Genomic DNA, 21,994 nt, shown 5'->3' on the forward strand with positions numbered 1-21,994 from the left:
CCTCCTGCCCCGCAGTAATCCCTTAAGTGCAGGCAAAATCTGTGATATGGTGGGATATTTCCTCTGACGACTGTTACATAATATGGCAAAAGGCATTCTGCAGATGCAGTTTTAATGAATACCTGATTTAGCTGACTTTTCTTTGCTCAAAAGGGAGATTATCCTAGGTCAATAGGACCAAAGACACAAAGCAAGAAGACATGAAACATGAATGAGATTGCTCCCTCTGGACTTGAGGAGCAAATGCTATGTCTGAGGGCTTGCAGGAGGCATATGGTATACAAGAAATGTGAAGGACCTCCAGGAGCTGAGAACAGCCTCACAGTAAGAAATCCAGGGCCTCGACTGCAAAGCACAAAACTCTGCTAGCAAATATGAGTTTAGAGGCTAAAACATGCATGAGATCACTGGACACATCCTTCACATTTCTAGGTCCTTCATCTTTTCTACAATGACTGTAACTCTTAACAGACTGACTGCATTCATTTGTAGCTAAACCAAATATCGGTGACTCATTTACTACCAGGTCTTTCCGTGTGTATGTGTTCACCTACTATTTGCAAATTCCATCCTCTTAGTTGTTAATCTTGATGCTGAATTGGACCATCCACTACTTAAAAGTAGAAAATAGGGCTGGTGACCAGACGGTTAAAGCACAGCACTAAGAACCTAAAGCCACTTCATCATGAGTTCAAGCCACTGCCCTGGAGGTGACCCATATGGTTGGCAGACCTCTCCTGACCCACCTGCTGCTCCCCTCAGCAGTGTATTTCATCAGTCACCCATGCTGCTCCCCACTCTGTCTCTGGTGAAGCCTCTCACTGCCCCTGAACCTATGGCCTTTACCCCAATTTTGTACACATAAATAAATAAATCTTTAAAAAAAAATAGTAGGAAACATGTTTCGACACTTTACCATATCCCACCATGAAGAATCTTTAAATACTTGTCATTTGACTTTAGAACTTAAAATAATTCATTTAAAATACTCCTTGGAGCGTTTATTGTGATAATGGTGTTACAAGTGCCCACAAAATTTTGCCATTTTGAGACCCCATGCTTAAATGCTATTAACTACCTTAGTTAAATACAAAATTCCAAAGTTTCATTCAAAATGTTCATTATGGCTTTCTTTTTTTTTTTCTTTTTCTTTTTTTTTTTTTTTTTTTTTTGCTAATTGTCTTTGTCTACTTCTAGCTACACTTCTCTGGAATCAGGAAGATTGTTGTATAGTTTTTATTTTGTTTTAGTGAATGTAAGTTATCATTTTTTTCCATTAGTCTTTATGAAATGCTGTTGAGTTGACCAAGTACTTAAATGCATCCTCAGTTCTCCAATATAAAAGATGCCCTCTCCTTGACCCATCCCTCAGGTACGTCTCTCACATATGTGAGATCTATTGTATCTAATCTATTGCAAATCCACTTCATGCTTAGCAATTAAGGTATTAATAGGGTGAACTGATCCATGCCAATGTACCACTGATAGTTTAACTGGAGCCCTCTAGAGACAAATGCTAATAACAATAATAGTTACATGTATTGCAGGCAACATCCCAGCCACATAACAACCCTGCAAGGAAGATATGATCTCCATTTCTCTAGATGGGCAATTGAAGGTCAGAGAATTCAAATTTCTTGCTGAAGGCTTTAGGCATTTTTTCCCCATTTAATATCTTAACTTTTAATGACTAAGTTATGCTACCGGCACAACTCTCACTTTATTGTCTGAACTTTTAAACAGTTATTTAAATACCTTGAGTACATTATCCTAAGACGATGTGGAATGGGCAGGTTCTCTATAAAACTGGTAATAGTATCTATTGTCTCTACGGTGAGATTTCTTTCAAACTTCACCAATGATATTCCAGACATCACCTGCAAAAAGGTTTTTTTTTTATTTGGGGAAGCTTTTTTTAATTTGGGGAAGATAAAAGATAATAGATGAGTTGAAAAATCTTGACCAGATTCTAGAGGACATTGAATCTCAATCAGTAAAAGGAATTTGTATTGCACAAACTACATTTGAACATCAAATTCTACCCTACCTACCCCTTCCCAATCCACTAATCGCATTATAAGCCACCACCCACATAATGTTTACTCCATTCCTCTGCTCAGCCTGCATGTCAGAAAATGCCTGCATTGACCGAAGTGTGGCCTGAAGATAGTTTGTAATCCAGTTGGCCAGTATCTCTGCATGCAATTGGGTCCTTGAAGAATGGACGGGACTGAAGTTACTGACTGACTCCTTTAATTGAGATCCTAATGAATCTCTCCCTTAGGTGAACCCTGGAACTGAGGCTCTGGCAGCTGCCCAGCCTTGCCCCACCACCCTGTTCCTACACATACACATGGGCTCATCTGCATCAAATTGTCACCTGTGAAACTGAAACAATCATTCAAAACTCATCTTCAATTCTGCTTCCCCTTACCCCACAATCCCTTCATAAGAAGGCACCAAGACTATTATGCTTTAATGAAATTTTGGTTAAATTGGACAGTCACATTATGAGCAAACCCACAGTACTACTTGGTCCAATGCTCTGGGTCACTGCTGAGATGGTCAGCTTGGCATGGCCTCCAAACAAGGAATTTTGGCTGATTTTCTTACACTCAGACAATCTCTCTGTCCTCACAGAACCCTGGGTCAGATGCTCACAATAATAATGCACTGAGACTGATGTGTTTCTGTCCCTGTCTAAATGCTCAGACCCACAGTGTAGTTACAAAAGACTCACACTTCCAACTAAGGCAGTTGAAGAAAAAGAAGGGACAGATGTAGGGACATTGGAGGAAAAAGTACCCATAATTTGTGACAGTTCGAATAAGTAGGTAAAGGTACAGAAAAATAGATGTGTCTTTTAGGGTTTCAAGAAGTTATCAGTTCCAAAGGTTATCAGAAAAAAGATAATGTATTTGATATAAAAAGGAGGGGATAAAAGAACAGACACCTGATTTCTGGTTCTAGCTTAGTATCTGATTTATAGTAGGAATAAAACTAAGAAAAGAAGTATTTAAAGCAGACATTTTTATATCTTGCAAATGCCAAACAAAATCAGAAAGGGCAAGTTATTCGGAATTCTTGGGTAAAGCGATCTGAAAAGAGCAGGCTGGAGGATTTCCACTCGCAAAGGGAAGATTGTCAGCTATCACAAATTTCTGGACTTATTTTCATGTAGTAAAAGTTGACAAATTTAAGGGATGACAACCAGCTATTTCACAGCCTGAGAACATACATTTCAATTAACTTAGGGGGATTTTAAATGACAGAATGGATTCAAGATTTTCCTGCAGAAAGTCTATCTCATTTTAAATAAGAATTTAATGTTCATTGCAAATTAACCCACCTGTACCATAAATATTGTAGTTGAGTAAAAATAATCATCTTTTATTATTGTTCATTCAATACGTTGAGTAATTTACAATATAGGAAGTAAGCATTACTAGAGGCATATTCCTCCCTAATAGGACTGTGAATGTGTTGCTGGTTTTAAACAAAACCTAAAGTGAGTAATAAGGAACTCTTAAATGGTGAAAAAGAGTTAGCTAATTATAGCAATAGTAATATTTATTAAAATATTATACTATTATGGGCTCTCCCTCGTGGCACAACGGGTTAAAGCACCACATTATGAAGCTCTCCAAAGCCACTGCAGCATGAGTTCAATCCCTGGCCAGGGAGGTGACCCACATGGCACGGCAGACATCTCCTGACCCACCTACTGCTCCCCTCAGCAGTGTATTTTGTCAGTCTGCCTGTTCTGCTCCCCACTCTGTCTCTGGTGAATCCTCCTACTGCCCCTGTACCTCTGGCCTGTACCCTAGTTCTGTAAGCATAAATAAATAAATCTTAAAATATATATATGATAGTATTATTATTTTATGCAATATAAATGATACAACAGTTCTAAAGAGCATTTGCTATGTTCATTGCCATTGAAATTCTGATGTTTAAAATACTAAACATTTTTAAAAAAGAAGTCTCCTTATTTTTCATAAATTCCCTGAGTTCACTCATAAGTTAGCAAAGGTTATCTCTTCACAACTTTGTTGAGTAAAAACCTTCTGGGTTTTTCTTCAAGGCTGGATATGTCCATGGGGCATATTTTAAAAATGTAACAGTTGACTAGGAGAACAACCCAAAGTCTCAAATGTTTCCTGGCACAGATTTTTAAATCTCTCGAGCTTGTGTCAGGCTACAGAACATACAGGAGAGTGAGCTGCAACTCTCTGGAGAGTCAATTACCTCAGCTCTTCTCAATACTCAGGTATCAAATATGGTCAGTAATTGAGTAACATTCATCTATGGCTTCTGAATTCTTAAATGAAGCAAAAGAAATGGAATCAAGATGATGTGGCATTTCCACAAATAGCACATGATGAGTTCCATCCTAACGACCTTTCCCCCTCCCACCCTTTCTCTCTTCCACTCTGGTGGCTTAGTCTATCAAGCTCAGCAGAACTGTTTTCCAGCGCAGGACTCAGAATAACGGGAACCTGGTCAATGTTGGTTTAATTATGTTGAAAGTAACCTGAAGAACATATTGCCAAATTGTGATCAAACTTTGCTTTTCCTCATCTGGATCTTTTTTCTTTATGTCAAGTGACAAATAACTTCAACCCAGAAAATATATCCTGAAACATTTCAACAACCAGACAATAGGAATTTGCTTTTTGTTGTAAGGGTTAAGTGCTGAATCTCTACTCTCTTAAGATGAATGGGTAGAGTAGGGGTAAGTGTTTGAGTGGGAGACAAGAAAACATCAACACTCTCAGAGTGATAAAGAAGAAAATGCTATGAAAGCCTCACTTCTGGGTGTTCTTGTTCCTATCAAAAGTAAGAGTCATCCTATGTGGAATATAAAGAAATAGTTCAAACAAACAAAACAAAGCAAAAACAACTCTTAGATACTGAGAACATACTGGAAGTTACCAAGTGGGAGACGGACTGAGGACTGAGTGAAATGGGGAAGGGAGTCCACTGTGCAGCTGCAGATAGAAGCTAAATAGTTGGTGGGAAGCATGAGTGTACAGATACGGAATGGTAATGCTGTACACCTAAAACTTACATTATGTCATAAACCAATTTACAGAAGTGTACTTCACAGAAGATATGTCATCAAAATCTAACATGTGACCCCAGAAAGTATTTTACTCAGTATACCACCATGCCATGAATCTGTAAAATATTACATTGTACACACACACACACACACACCACCTCGTAGATTTAAATATCCTTTGTAGAATGGTCGGAGAAGAGAATGAAAACAAATAAATGTGAAAGCACTTAAAAATCCTATTCTGAAGGAAAGTAGCTACCTACAATGAACATATTATACTTTTTAGGCTCTAATCCCATTTATTGCCACACAAAAGTAAAAGTTGCCCACTGGAGCTGACCACTCCTTATTCTCAGGCAATAGCATCCAGTCAGTCCCACGTGCTCACAGTGCATCACACCTGAGGTCTGCTCTTTCTCTGTGGCCATCATCACAGTCTTGGTTATTCTGTGGCTCTTGTTACTTCTCACATGAATGAATACTGATCTCTGTGTTCACAGGTAGGACGGAATTCCCTCTCCCTCATCACCCCATTCTTGACAGTGCCAAGAGGTTTAACTTCACAAAATGCAAATCTAATCAAAGGCACAGAACACACAATATGAAGATAGCCCTTGCATAATCTGGACAAACAACAGTCCTTCATTTCACACCCAGGACTTATCATTCATGACTGTTTCTTTGCCTTTATCTCCAATTGGTTCTTCTTCTGAATTTTTGGGGTACATTTTTGTGGGGTTTGTTTTCACTGGATGTGCCTCTCTGCATTCCCCTCCTGACTCCCCTATTCATCCATCAAGTAATAGCGTTCTCTGATATTGGCCTTTAGCCACCTCAAATGCCTGTTCTGCTCCTTCTCATCATGCCTCTGCTTCTGGGCTTTTCTAAGGAAGTGGCAGTTTTGCTGCAAGTCGAGGGCAGACTGGTTAGAGCCGGCAGCACAGCCGCTCCTCACCCTGTTCGCAGTAATACCAGCCGCCCCATAAGTACCCTGAACATTACTGTACATTTTGTGCTCACAGAAAACAAAACTGGCATAACATATGGCCACAAAAGCATTCTGCATCCTGGAGTCAAAACTTCCATTCTCAATTGTAAGGAGAAGTTAGTGATTCCATCCACTACAACATTTCAGGACCACTGGTGCTGAAGATATGGGTAATGACAGGGAGCACACTGGGAGGCTTCCTAAATATTTGTTGAGGGAATAAATGAATAAGATGAGCTGAGTAAGGTGAAAGCCCGAGAAGTCTCAGAAATTGCGAGGGTTCTGCGCTTTCATAAACTAAATGAATAGTCCAACTGAGGAAGAGTAATTGTTGATAGGAAACAATCATTTGAATGAATCCAAATACATGCACAGAATGGAAATGATATTTCCCAAAGAATCTTCATGACAAAGTTAACAAGTATTCTTTTCTTTTGGGGCTATTGTTCTCTGAATTATCATCATTCTGAGGTGCAAGTGAAAAATAATCAGGGTCCCAAAGTGAGCATTTACAGGGTTCACTTATTATGGAGCATACTCACCCAAATAATTTGTTGGATAAGTTTCCAAACTATTAATTCTCAGGGAAAAATACAAAAAAAAAATTTCATCTGATATGGACTCCAGTAATATTACTGGTTACCTACTGATTTTTAAAGACATGACTGGAAATACACATGTCATAAAAAAAATTGGAATGGTCCCATACCAGGAATCTAGATTGAAGAAGATTACACATCATTTGACTTTTATTAGGGTTACTTTCAAGCAGGTCTTTCTCTCATCTCCATGTGGTTGGGATCCCGAATGGCAGGGATTATGTGTGTTCCCTATTACACTGAGTAGAACAAGAAAATCACTAGTCAGTGGCTTAAAAGCTAAGGAGAAGGAAGGATAATTCCCTTGCACACTCCTTTCACCCTCCAGAATCTGGAAACTCTAATATAAATGTGATACTTGTTTTTCTACACATCACAGGAAAGATCACTTGAAAAATAAAGAGGACCCTTGAAATGGCAAGTGATGAGACAGACAGGAGCTTACACTGTCCCTAGCAGGTTTTAGAAGAATGTAGGGCTTAAAAACTGTTGAACATTCAGTACACAAGCTGACCACAACTCTCAGTTCAAGCCACTCCACTGAACATGCTACATTCGTCCCCTATTAGCCATTTGCTGGTAGTACTTCACCTGGAATTCTGCCTAGCACAGGAAATGTGTGAGTAAGCACATTCATTTTCAACATCTGCCATTTGTTTTGAGCAAATAACCATAAAACTAGTAAAGTGTACCTTGTGAAAGGCTGCCCTGTGTGCCATCACAGAAGATGGCCTTAAATTTTTTATTATGCAAATTAAGGAGAAATCCAAGTTAGAACCAATTAATTAATGCCCTATGAAATCAGTTTCTCTTCATAGTTTTCACTTGTGCAATCAGGAAGAGGACTGGAAAGCCTCTCATCAATACTGTCATTTCAAAGAAAATATTAAAATGATTATCTCATTGCTTTGTTTGACAGAGAAAATATGTAAAGATGTAGTGTAGTAAGAAGGAAACATTTTATTTAAAGATCTATTTATTTATTTATTCAGAACTGGGGTACAAGCCAGAGATACAGGGGTAGTGAGAGGATTCACCAGAGACAGAGTGGGGAGCAGAACAGGCAGACTGATGAAGTACACTGCTGAGGGGAGCAGCAGACAGGTCAGGAGATGTCTGCCAGGCCATGTGGGTCACTGCCAGGGCTGGGGATTGAACTCTTGCACAGAAGCGGTTACAGCCAGCTTGCAGTGCTGCATCCTTACGTGTTGCACCACCAGGGAGGGTCCAAAAGGAAATATTAAAAGCCTGGGCACAGCATCAAGAGAGCCAGGTAGATAAGAGGGATCAATGGTCAAAGAGAGAGTGAGGCACAAAGCCTCTGTATATCTCTGGTATTTCTCTTTTTAATGAAAGGAGTTGAGATTAATGAGGAACGCCTTTCAAAAGCTACCACATCTCTTACAGAAATCTTATCTACTTTCTAAGAGACTTGATTGAGCAGTATTGGTGCTGGTTTAGTGAGGAAGACAGTTCTCATTCAAAGTTGTCAATCTGCAGTGATTTCTTTTCATGTTGATCTTCATTAAAGGCAGGTTGCTTTCTCTCATGAAGGACAGAATAAAAACTTGGAGGAATCCTAATCCGTTTTTCCTGGGATGTTGAGTTTTTCTCCAAAAGATTGAATATGTTACTTTTTTTTTTTTTAAAGAAGAGACAAAATTCTAGGACACCAGAAGAAATCAAAACCAGGACCAAGGCAGGAACAATAGGGCAGCTAGGAAGTTCTCCCATAAACAGTGACTCCTGCCTGCTGGAGAAGACACTTGGCTCATGGCTACAAGTGAAACCTGTGTTTGCAGCTGCCCCTCAGAGGCCACAAGCACGGAGCTCCAGAGCGGCATGTGAATAGGGATGACGGGTGAGCTGCTGAGGGCTGAGACCAGACAAGAATGTGTAACTGACAAGACCAATTGATGAGGGAGCTGGTTTCCTGGAGGGTGACAGATATGCCTCTGAGGTCTGTCAGATGTGGCAATCTTTACCCACCTCCTCTGATTCATGTTTGAACAAATGATACTGCTAGGAGAAACATAGAGCCATCTTTAAGGGTTGTAAATTCTGGTGCAAGAAAGGGAAGGGTGTGAGACAGCTATTGCTTTAAATACCACCTTCCCCCAAAAGTGGGATAAAGACATGGCACACTTCATGACACTGACATCTGTAAATGGCTTAAGATACTGTGATCTTCGAGAATTACAGGAATCTTAAGATGGCCATATGCTACTAGCAGCAGATACTGGGAGAGTAAGAGAAATTAAAGATAAATCAGTGAATCACCAATTGTTTCCCCCCAAAAAAGTAGAAGTTTAAATAAGACCACCACCATCACCCAATGGGCCACTAGGAGACATTAAAAAAAAAATGCAAAGAAGATTTAGCCAGCAGGGGAATGCCCGGGAGAGGATGGAAAGACGTGCGTGAGAGAGAAGACTGGTTGTGAACAGATGCTGTGTAGAGAGTGAGTGAAATAATCTATGGCAACATCTGCTCCAGCTCCCGATGCTGGGAGGGCATTCGACAGATTAGAGATATTTTAAATTGAATCTAAAGAAATTATTAGAACAATGATTGTGTGTGTTTGCATGTGTGTCTGTCTGTGAGTGTGTGTCTGTGTTGTCTGCGTGCTTTTGGCTAAACATAGAAGACATCCCAGGAAGAAAAGGGAAATTCTCTGAGCCCTGAAATTTACAGATCATAAGTGGGAATGAGCCAAAGAAAACAAAGGACACTATCACCTTTTGGAAAGGGGACCTGGCAGGGCACAGCGCTGAGTAATGTAAAGGAGGGAGTCCAAAAAGAGGGCAAGAAAGTAACACTGTGCTAACAGCTGTGGGCACAGAGGTGATAAATAAATAGGCAATTTTAGTAAAGGGTAGTAACTTAGGACCCTATCTATCTCCAAGTCCTGTTGGCAGGAGGATTTAGAATAGAATCACGTGAGCAAAGGAAATGACTTCTGTCAAAGATATAAAAGTTGGGAAATGATGGGAAGGCGTTTTTTGTTTGTTTTATGAAGATGGTTTTTCTAGGGGAAAGGACCAGGGTAGAGAAAAGAAAAGAAAAAGAGGAGGGTGGGGTGGGGATGCACCCCTGGCACCAGGCTGTGGGAGCACATGGATGAACACAGAGCAATGACTTGGAAGATGGATTCAGTTGGAAGGTGACATCACTCACCACTAAGTTTCAATCAGTCTAAGTATTATTTCTGCTGTTGAACTTTGAAAAATTCTATCAAATGCCAAGAAAAAAGTCACTTTATTCAGGTAGTTCTGAAAGACAGCACACTTACTATGAACTGAATTGTGTCTCCTCCCCTCCCAAATTCATACATTGAAGCCACAACTCTCAAAGTGACTCATTTGGAGATAGGGCTTTGGCACAGTGAGATTTCAGGTGACTAAAGAAATATATTTCTCATACAAATTTGGTCCTCATCCATAGTTCCTAGTTTATAGCTCCTAGAAGGTTTGGAATTCCCCAAGTGTTGAGAGTGATAAAGGTATCTCTTGTTATATTAGTGATGGAAACTTTTGGAAGCACCTAGGCAGGACTGTGTGCCAGGGAACCAACCATATGATTAGAGAACTGAAGCTTGCAGGCCCCTCTTCCCTACCTGTAGCCCCTATCCTGACCTCCAGGGAGAGCAGAGGGGTTGGGGATTTGAGTCCCATTGTGCCAGTGACCAGTGATGTAATTATGCCTCCATCACAACCCAAAAGGAGGGACTTCAGGAAGCTTCCAGGTTGGTGAATGCATGGAGATCTCAGGGAGAACAGCACCCCTGGAGAGGACATGGAAGCTTCCTGCCTTTTCCACCTGGCTGTTCTTTAGGTACAGCCTTTGCAATACGTCAGCAATCTAGTGAGTAAATGGGCTTCTTGAATTCTCTGAATTGCTCAAGCAAAAGAATCAAACCTGAGGAGGGGAGCCAGGGAACCTGTGACTTGTCGCCAGTTGAACAAAAGTACAGGTGTGTGTGACTATGCTGAAGTGGAGGGCAATCTGGAGAGACTGAGTCTGTCTCACTCAGGTAAGTGGGTAATGTCAGAACTGAGTGGAATTCTCAGGTAGTCTGCTCTGGTATGAGAACTACTTGTTGGTGTGGGGAAGCCTCCATATAACCCCCGTTGGGGGCTGGTCTCTGTAAACCAACACAGACCTTGAAAGAAGGAGTTAAGGTTAAATGAGATCTTAAGAGTAGGGGTCCTGATAGACTGGGACAGGAGTCCAGAGAAGACGAGGAAAAGACACCAGAGCTCACTGATATCATGCACTGGGGGGAGGGGGGGAGAAGGCAGCTGAAGCCATAGCAAGAATGCAGCTCTGCGCAAGCCAGGAAGTGAGGGCTCCCTGGAAACCAGACACGATGGCACCTTGCTCTTTGAGTTCCAGTCTCTGCAACTTTGAGAAAATTAATTTCTATTGTTTACCCACCCAGTCTGTGGTGTCTTGTTACAGCAGCTCTAGCAGCCTAAGACAACACCCAGAGGGAGTGTAACCCTGAACACAGGGCAGGAGAAGATTGTATGGAGAAACACTAGAGGAATGTCTTGGTCAGGCAGTTTGGCCATCTTGCAGAAGGAATGGCTTTGCTTTGCGATTTGAGCTTCTCTGCCCCTTATAATTTTATAATCTATATTTGGAATTGTTGTTTGACTCAAAGAAGGAATCCAGACTGAGTGGATAAAAATTGAGGCATCAAGGAGTAGTGCATGCTCGGAGGAGATTTATAGTCATATGCAATGAATGACAACTGACCCTTCACTCTGACTACTGACGAAGAGTCTGTGGACACTGGAAGAGAGTGAGCATATTATTCTAGAATTTATCATGCCAGAGAGGAAACCCTGAGAAGAAGCCTTTTTGGATCTAATATTCAGGGGAGATGGTTTCAAAATTCATGAAGAAAGTGAGTATGTCTGTTGAACCTTCAAGGTTCAGATCTATTCTTCCTTACTCTGTAGAGTAAGTTCCTCTTGTTTTGAAAGCACCTTCTAAATGTCAATCTCCTAGTTTATACATAAATTTTAAGAAGATGTGTCAATAAAGAAGGAAAATACAAATTCTTATATAAAAAAAATGGTCACAAAAATGCTAACATCCCTGAACAAGTTCTATGTGCATTTGTATACAAAAGAGCAAACTGCAGGCCCACACTTTATAATCATGGAAAGGAAAATAAAGAAAATGTGTTTTCCAAAAAGTGTCCAAATAGGAAGCTGTAAAATATAGCCAACATAAAGAAACTGAAGTCCGAGGTAGACAAAGGAACTGAAAATTTCTCCCTGGAATGTGAGAGAACTCTGTAGTCTATCAAGCTGAAGGGGAAGGCCCTGGAGTCAGTAAAGGGGTGGGGGCATGAAGATGATGGCAGAGTCCCTTCCAGCTTTACACTCAGGATGTACCCTTGGCGTGCCTGCCCACTGACGGTCCTCGATCCCCAAATGATGACATGAGTGCACAGTACCTGCCTTTACTGTAAGTACAGAAGGGGAGTAGAGAGGGAAAGAGAAAAACAAGAAGATACAGTCAGATACAATACTCCTCCTAGTGGATCATGACAGACTAGAATGAAGTGCTTGACCTAACTAAATAAAATATAATAAAGATAAATACAAAGGCAAATAGAGGCTTTTAAAAGGTAGCAACAGACCCTCCCTGGTGGCTCAGCGGGTTAAAGCACTGCACTAAGAAGCTTAAGCCACTTCCGCATGAGTTCGATCCCCACCTGCCCCAGAGGAGATCCACATGGTGTGGCAGACCTCTCCTGACCCGCCTGCTGCTCCCCTCAGCAGTGTACTTCATAGATCTGCCTGTTCTGCTCCCCACTCTGTCTCTAGTGAATCCTCTCACCCTTCGCATCTCTGGCATGTACCCCAGTTCTATATGAATAAATAAATAAATCTTAAAAAAAAAAAAAGGTAGCAACAATACTGAGTTTCTAAATAAAAATGACTGTGTCATTACCAGCATGCACAAGATTCCAGTTTATTGGGCTTGATTTCTGTTCATTTCCTCTTTCTTTGGTGGTTTAACTGAAAAATAAAAGAACAAGCCACCTACTGGTGTATTCTTTCCACATGTATCCTCTTTATTTCCGGCATACCAGATGTGCAGACATAGAAATGATTGAAAGATTCAAAGATTTCATAGCTTTGTAAAGGAGACATTATTAAAAAAAAAAAAAAAAAGTTCTGATTCTCAGTCTGGGCGGGAATAAAACACCTAAGGTCTTAAGGAATTTTGGAAAGAATGGTAAAAGTTGAGTGGTTTGTTCAGCTAAGGCCCTGCAGAGGGACAAGATGAGGTTTTGCTGAATAGAAGCTTTCCAGAAAGGTTCAACTAGGCTGTGAGAATAGCAGGAGCAAAGGCCCTGTGACAGAGTCTAGAGGACTCAAGAGTTGGGAGGAAGGACTATAAGAGAGAGAAAACAGTTACAACTGACAAGAGAGGAAAGACCAGCAAATATGTAGTAGGTACGTTTGTTTGCTTAACTAATAATTATGAAGTTAAAAACACCTAATTTGAAGCAGAGCTTCACAGCAAGATGTGCTTTTTTGATAGAAATATTGAAGTGGATTACAGGTATCAAAGCATATTGGGAGACTTGAAACACAATAATATCCATAGTATTTAAAAATTACGGCGAGATATGAAATGGAAGTGGGGGGAGTCGCAGGAAGTAGTGAGGGCGGAAGGGGACAGCTGCTTCGCCAGTCGTATCAGCCAAATCAACTCTGGCAATCACTAAGACGACAGATGCCACAGCCAGATCATCTCACATCCAGGAAAATGAAACAGGAAAATGATCACGGGAGGCTCAATTTTGCTAACTCAGAAAAACAGAACTGCCGGCATCTTCTCTAGAGAACGTTTCAGTGATTAATGAGACTACATGCACTCTCTTCATGCTAATCTTATTTCATGTTGCAATTATAGGTATACAGGGAGACAGAAACCACCCCCACAGGCGAGCAGAGAGCTTCCAAGAAATGAACTTGGTCATTTACAAGACCTGCCCAGGAAAGGGCTCCGATTGGCAGGTCAAGCACAGGTAGTGTTGTGATCATACTGCTATTCACAGTACCTGAAACGCGATCTCCCATTTTGCATTAGCCTACGCTTTCCATTTCTCTCCTCGATATTTAACTATGAAATTACTGGACTTTGTCAGGTTCCATTTTGTAATAAGGTCCTCCAAGGTGCTATGAGCTTTAAGAAACCAAAAATGTTTTGATCTTCCGTGTTTGTTCTTTCTCAAGTGTATTCCAATGCGGGTCCCTCGTTCTCATCCCTCTTCTGTTTGTTTTCAGGAAAGGGGCACATCATGGAAACTTATGAGGCAGCAATGCAACACCCCACAGGTGTATGAAGTTTTCTTAACAGGATCATGACTCAGGCCCCGTGTTCAAGTACAGCATTTGAAGTGGCACAGAAATCATACGCACAGTGGAACAAAGGCGCCTAATTGAGCAGCTTTATAACCTTGCAGAGAATTCCCTCACCACCACTTTAGATAGAATGGCTTTTATTTTAGCAATGTTCTTTTAATTAAGTCCTAAACATCTAAAACATGGCAAATGTAAATATGAATTATAAATCCTTAATTATGAGGATCGTGAAGCATTCATGCAGGCTTCTGCCTGCGAGATAGAATCTTTCTGTTTTAAATCAGCCAGAATAGAGAGATAAAAGTGGATGATGTGGAAAATGTTAAACTTTGTTGATAACGCTCTTCTCCTGGTACTAGTATCACTTGACTGTATTGTCTTCAAGAGTTAAATTATGCTTCCTTTTATCAAGTGGCTTTGAAGCCCAAATCTCTCCTGCCATTTTCTGTCTCCGTTGCCAAGTTGGGAAAGACAGGCTCACTGGAAGTGACTGGAGATTGTACTACACGTGGGACTCTAAGGTCTCATGTCACTAGAAAACAAATCGCTTTGGGGCCACAAAAGGGCAACATTATTCCTCTATTTGGGATGAGTTGAACTGCATCTAAAAAGACCTGCTATTTTGTTAAATTCCACCTTCTGTTTTAAAACTATACTGGAGAATATTCTGGTATGGATAGCAAATAAGAAAGGATCTCATTCTACTTTCAGTTAAAAGTGTACTGCCAGGCCCTCCCTGGTGGCACAGTGGGTTAAAGCACAGCACTGAGAAGCTAAAGCCACTTCCTCATGAGTTCGATTCCCGCCTGCCCCGGAGGTGACCACATGGCGCGGCAGACCTCTCCTGACCCGCCCGCTGCTCCCCTCAGCAGTGTACTTCCTCGATCTGCCTGTTCTGCTCCCCACTCTGTCTCTGGTGAAGCCTCTTACCCTCCCTGACTCCGGCCTGTACCCCATTTCTGTATGTACAAATAAATAAATCTTAAAAAAAAAAAAGTGTACTAACTTGGAGCAAAGTTGCCATTCTCTACAAGCAACATAGGCTATTCTGCAATTCCCAAACACACAATATTTTTTCTCATGTACTCACACATTCTCCCTCTCCACCTCCTTTCTATTACACACACACACACACACATTCACACACACATGCATGCACACACAATGACAGTTTTAGCTCAACAACTCATTTCCCTTAAAGACCATTTTCAGTATAGCTCTGTCTCCTTGAATATCTGCTGATCAACATAATTGACAATATATTTTAATTTGAAAGCTAAAAACAAGTCTTAAAGATCCAACTATACATTCAATCTTTTAGGGCAGCTATTATCCCAGAGAGAAATTTAACTCTAATTTTCCAGGGATTCTCTGTTGGGTCTGGAAGAGCAAAGGTAATTGGTTCATACTGACAGGAACATGGAAGTTCTTATTTCAACCACAGGGTTGAAATGCCAATTCAATGTCATCCAGGCACTTACCAATGCTAAGACTTGTGACCAATTTCTAAAGGAGTTTATCACCACCCTGAATCAAAGGACATTAAAAGAAATAACTCTCAACAGATTATAACTGCAGAGTAAGTCAAGTAATGAAATTACAGGTTATGGGTTGTCTAAAAACTATACAATCATGTAATTTAAGAAGGCAGGTGAATTTATATATTGACACGCTGCTTCTAAACTAATACCAACCTATGACCTCACTTGTAAGTACCATAATTGCCAGCAGGAAAAAAATGGCTACAGAAACAAATATGTCTTTTATGATTTAAAAGCATATAACATCTTACTCAATAGCATTGCCAAGTAATGAGAGGTACTTAATAAAAGAAAGTAATTAGAGCTATAGGCCAACTGATACATATCACACCATTTTTTTCCCTTTGTGATTTAAAAATCTTAGAGGTAAATTTCATCACTGCTCTATTAAATACTTAAGGCATTAAAAATTTTTATAGTTACTAATTTTAAACTACTTAAAATGTCAAATGTTTTCAGGCTTCACTCACTTTTCCAATTATTACATTGGAATGACTCATTAAGTGTAACATAAACAGGCTCATTTTTCCCTCCTGTTATGCTATTTCTCCCATTTTATTACCAGAGTACCACTGTCCCATGAACCATGACAAAACTTCATTGGAAGAAGAAAAAACACCCAACCAAGCACATTCTTCCTTTCCCAACTACCAATTTTCCACTGGAGGACTGAAGCTGTAACTATCGCTGGTAATAAATTCTGATTGTATGTTCTGTACCATTACAGAAAAGTATACTTTCATCCAGTAACATCCATGTCAGTATCTTGCGAAACCATTATCTTCTGATAATCCATTAGGAAACAAAAATCACTTCTTATATTGGCGTTTGACCAAAGCCTCCAAGTTCCAGAGTGCTCAGCATTTTGGAGGGTACCATCATAGTCTATGACATCTTTGTTATTTAGAAATGCAATTTATTATAATTGAGACTTATGGGTAAGCTATTACTTTTCAAGAAAATTTTAAACCTATTCTTGGAAAAGGAATCTTGAAATGACAATATTAAACTTTAATCACTTCATTTAAGTATGTATATTCAGTTAATTGAGGCTTTTTAATGAGTTCATTCTTCCTTTAAAAGGACTGCCAGTGAGAGCCACCGGGTCTCCTCAGGCTCCATAATTTCAGTCTACTTTTAGTTTTAAGTATTTATTTTTCTTTCTGAGTCTTTTAAAGTGATCAAAATCAACTAACCTTACTTAGCCTTTATTGCTACAATGCAAGACCTGTTTTCAAAGATCTGCTGCTTAAAGAATATTACTAAAAGTACCTATGAAACACCCATTAAAAACAATTAATCATATATTCTATGAAAGCTCACCTCATTGCCACAACCACCAACACTCTTCACTTTATCTCATAAACAGGATGAACTATGGAAACATCTACCTTAAGTACACACACTGTGAGGCTACACCCTTTCCCAGCCTGCTAGTCAGCTAGAAGAAACCCATTAATTCTAAATGAATGTGAAATATTGAGACCAACAGTTCTGAGTTGATAAAAATGAAAAAAAAAAAAATCAGTTCAGCCATAAGGAAACACCGGTCATTGACAAAATCAGATCAATATCTGCATTAATTAACATTTCACCAGAAACATTTGCCTACCAATCTGAATATATCTGTCTGAGACTTAGGAACATATTACATAAATTTTTGTCTTTCTCTCGTTTTTCAGAGGCTGAGCCATTATGTAAATTTTCAATTACTAAGAAAGTAAGGAAAAGATTTTCGAAGAGGATAGTGAGGAACTTCTTAGATAACCTAATTGGCAAACTAAAGGTCATATGACTCATTAGTGGACAATACTCACACCACAATATTGATTTATGTGAGGTAAGTTAGATTCAAATTCTAAACACAGTAAGGAAATGCGAAAAAGAGATTATTTGTAAAGTAAGACTGATAGCCTGTTGTTAAAAAAGAAAAAAATCTGAAGTATTATAATGCCAGCATCTCTGCCTGACATCATTTGTCCACAGGGACAGTCATTAGATAGTCACAGTCTTTGGGGACTCCCAGAGAGAGTTGACAGGTCACCAAGCTCTATGGGACAATCTCAGATTGGCTTTGACTTGAAAATTGGTCTTTTGATAAGGCAAAAATCTTCAGTAGGCTAGAACCACTAAAAACATTATGAAAAACTGTTTTAACATGGATATTTAGTTTGAAAAAAAAATGCACTGAAATGCAATTGAAGATAATTTTTTAAATGCAGAACCCACTATATTTTGTAACTTAAAAAAAAAAACTGCACTTAACAGTGTAAAGTAAATAAAATGAGGCCAGTGATCAGTTCTTGGAAATGAAAAGTAAACACAATTCCAAATGGACACAGTATTTACATAAAAATTAATTATGTTGGCATGAGAAGGTGAAAGGCACCTGCTTAGTTATTAAGAATTCTCAGTGGGCAGTGTTTAAGTGATAATCTATGTTTTAGTTGACTCTAGGAAAGCAAATGATTTTGAATTTTTTAGGCTACTGCTGCTATAAAAGTGGTGGAGAAAAGTACAATCTTCCAATAGGATCATCTCACTCTGACAAACAGTGATTTAAATGCAAGTGTCTGACTAGTATGGACTGGAATGGTTTACACTCATGGAAGGATGCAATCACAATAGGATTTTTATTGAAAACAAAGACAAAACTAAGCTGCAACTACCTATTTGATTAAATTTCTTATATTAATGGGGATTACTTCAGATTGAAAATGTCCCTTTCACAACCAAAACTGGGGAAACTTTGCAAACAGTTGCAAATAATTGATAACCACTGAATTAGAAGGATTCTGCACAGCCTTTAAAAACAACAGCATGAAGATACCAACATGAAATTTTTTTTCTGTTATCATTCGAGGCAAAAGCACTGTTGCCTTCAGGCCCACAAAATTATAAGTATGCATTTATGTGCTAACTAATGAAGACTACATTGTGTGGTAGTAATATAATGTACACAATCTCCAAATTTCATCATCACTTATCACATAACATATTTAAGTCAGGGGTTGATGAGCTTTTCTTATAAACATCAGATAGTGAAGACTATGATGTAGGTCCTTCTAGAACAAGATAGAAATCAATTTTAAGAAAATTTTATTGACAAAATCCCAACCATAATAGTAAAAATTGAGTTTACATTTTTGCCAGGTAGCTCTTCTAATAGGGATGGATGGCTTAAATTTAAATGTCATATCACTATTTTGAGCCAACAATAATTCTTTTTAATACCTTTCAAACGTTTCAAAATATAAAGACCTTCATTAGTTCACAATCTGTACAAATAGGCAGGGGCCAGATTTAGCCTATGGCCAGTTTTTACCAAACTCTGATCTAAATACTACATCCCCTTACAGCTGAGGTTACACAATTTCATTAGTCTGTTTTCACTGAAGAAGCAAATCACTGCATCTTGATATAGAGATTGGCTTCCACAAAGGAGGTGTTTATATATGATACAAATTCTGAAATTAATCTGAGAAAACACTGAAAACTTTATTATGGAGAGTAAGCAGTGGGTGTCATGTGGAAGTGATGTTTGATCTCCCTCCACATGTCAGCATTGAGCTGTGTAGTTCCCATAGCTGGAGGCTGTCCTTATCAGGAGGGATTTAGGGTGCTGACAATCAAGAGTGGGCAGAATGCTCAAAGTTGATGAAAACAAATCAGCATTGTTGCTAGAAAAGTGAGCCAAAGTGCATGCTCGTTTTTATATCCAAAGGCTAGTGAGTTATGCTTTGCATCAAATAATTATCTTTTATCACCACTTTACTGTTGTAGTCCAGTTACTTCTTGCACTAGAAAGTAATTTGGAAGAGGAGGAGGGCAAAAAGGAAACTTCTAGACAGAATTACAAAGTTGGGCATGTTAACAATTTCAGACTCTACCCAGTAGCCTTCAGGTTGCAACCCAAGGCCCTCAAGAATGATCATCTACTCAAGTAATTACCTTCATCTATTGCTGATCTTAACATATCTTCAGTGCTCCTTTCAGGGTAGACCTCAGGCACAGCTTTTAGTTTCATTAGAGAAAAGAAAGCACCCAGAGCGAAGTTAGCATCTCATTAAGTGATTCCTAAACTACTCGGTGAGCATGAAATGCTGAGCGAGGCTCAGTGTACCTGAGACCTAGAGCCTCCATCACATGATCTGCAAAAGTGAAAATAAAGCAAAACTCTACTTACTTTCTCCTTACACCTGTTCTCTTTTGGGGTGAGTCAACCCCTCCCGCAGCAAGTCTAAAGTTTCGGGAAAACTGCAAATTCCTAAGAGCAGATTCTCTGTGCATGCCTATTCATACAGCTGAAAATGCCAACAACAGTCTGTGCACCTTCTCAAAGACCAAGCCCTACCAGGAAGATTTGACTCAAAGCTTTTGTGGCAGGGACATAAACAAAGAGAACAGACCTAGAAAGGGTTTGCAGTTTTTGAAAGCTCAACTAGGGCTCGGTAGGCAAAGGATATGACCCATTTAATATATTTCATCTTTAGACAGAGGTAGAGTAAGCAGAGCTACCAAAAATGTGTACATGCCTGGATCTAGTGACTTATTTATACACACACACACACACACACACACGAACACATGGGTATGTATGGGGATCTGCTTGCACAGAAACCATGTTGGTTAATTAGATCAACTAATATTCACATTACAGTTCACCTAATCCCAAGCTGGACCCAGGGGACGGAGGCCTGCCCCGTGGAAGCTGTTACACTGGCAGCTTTGGGCTGACTCAGTGGGTAACAAATATGTTCTTGGTAAATGAGCTGTTCAGAAAGGGAGAAGGTCTTTGTATTCATCCGAGATAGAACCTTTAAGTTTCTTTATTTATATTCAGTTCTCCCTGACTTCAATATTGATATTCAAGATGGATTCATGTTTTAATATAAAGTCTTGTCCAGAAGAATTATTGTAGTTAGTAGCAACACTTGAAAATTTCAAATGCTTGCTGGTGGTCATAGGCCCATACGCTAAATTCCATCCTTGTTGGTCACCACATATGCTATTCTTCCAAAAAGGATAGAGCATGAGGAATACCATGATTTGGTAATAAGCAGACCTTGCCTCATGAAAAAAAAAAAGAAAAAAGAAAAAAAAAAGAAAGAAAAGAAACTTACCAAATATTGAAAAACAAAATAAAAATTAGGAGATGGATTTTTTTTTGTAATCACAGAAAGTGATTCTGGCTGAAAATTACTAGATACAACTTTAATGATATGAAGTCATTTCATTGTATTTTGATACTTCGAGATGTGTCAAATAATTTAAAAGTTTATAGGATCTTGATGATTATCATGTTGCAAAAAACACTAAACTACAAGATGTGTCAAATAATTTAAAAATTTACCAGGATCTTGATGATTATCATGTTGCAAAGAACATTAAACTACTTTTTAAACAAACCACGGATGAAAGAATAGAGACATGGGATGGAAATTTTAAGTGTCCACCAGAGAGGTCCAGCCACGGACAAGTAGCCATGAGCATTCAGCTCTTTTGAGATATCAACACTTCACCTTTCCTTTACTACAAACATGTATCATAAAAGAAAGCCATGTACCATCAATCTGCTTTTTATTTGGCCTTCAAGAAAATAAACGTAAACCATCAGAGGCCCAATCAACCCTCTGAGTATGCTGCAAACCCAAACACCCAGGCAGAGGATTAGAAAGACAGGACTGATTCCAGGGCAGACTGAGCTCTGCTTTCTTAAGGCAAGGATAATTCAAGAGATGTGCTTCACATTGTAAGAGTGACCTCTAGTGCCTTCCTTTTTGGTTGAACTTCAGTAGTTGGAGGATGAATTACTTACTCCTTTCCACCCAACTTTGTGGCTCAGTCTCTATTGTTGCCTTTTCCTTGAAAGGCTTGTGCAGTGCTATTGTTACAGCAATCCCAGATGTTGACCTAGTGAAGAAAGGCATGTTTATGGACTCATGGGGTTCTCATAAGCCCAAATTAAAATGGAATCAACGGTGGAAACAACAGTGCAGCATGCAGAGTGGAGTTGTCTCTGAGAGAGCTACACCATGGCTTTAAATGAGCTAAAACTGAATGGAAGCACAAAGTCACAGAGCCCTGCAGTGTCCCTGAAAATATGACTTGTGCCAGCAAGGTCATTTAACAGCATTTTTGCCACATCGGAGCCTTCTAATGTCCTCAAAGGATGTGCTACAGGGAACTCCTGACTCCGGCTTACTTGTGAGTCCCCCCGAAACCGAAACCTGGTCACACAGCAGTGACATCAATTCCTGAACGGGCCTCGGCCTTTTCTTGAAAAGCAAATGAGCTTTTCCTTTAAAAATCCAAGAAAGAAGTAAAAAGTTGTATTTGCAAAGCTTATTTATCATTCATCAAGGAGTAGAAAATTCACTCATTTAGAGATTTTAAGCTAAATGTGT

At 39.5% G+C, this 21,994-nt stretch overlaps 1 protein-coding gene across 1 annotated transcript in view; it reads right to left on the reverse strand.

Moving 5' to 3' along the window:
• CNTNAP4 (contactin associated protein-like 4) overlaps positions 1–21,994 on the reverse strand; it is a 232,909-nt gene that overhangs the window by 209,898 nt on the left and 1,017 nt on the right. The gene's annotated exons all lie outside the window — the stretch shown is intronic.

Source organism: Condylura cristata, unplaced genomic scaffold (genome assembly GCF_000260355.1).
Source record: "Condylura cristata isolate star-nosed mole 26May11 unplaced genomic scaffold, ConCri1.0 scaffold00028, whole genome shotgun sequence".
Taxonomy (NCBI): domain Eukaryota; kingdom Metazoa; phylum Chordata; class Mammalia; order Eulipotyphla; family Talpidae; genus Condylura; species Condylura cristata.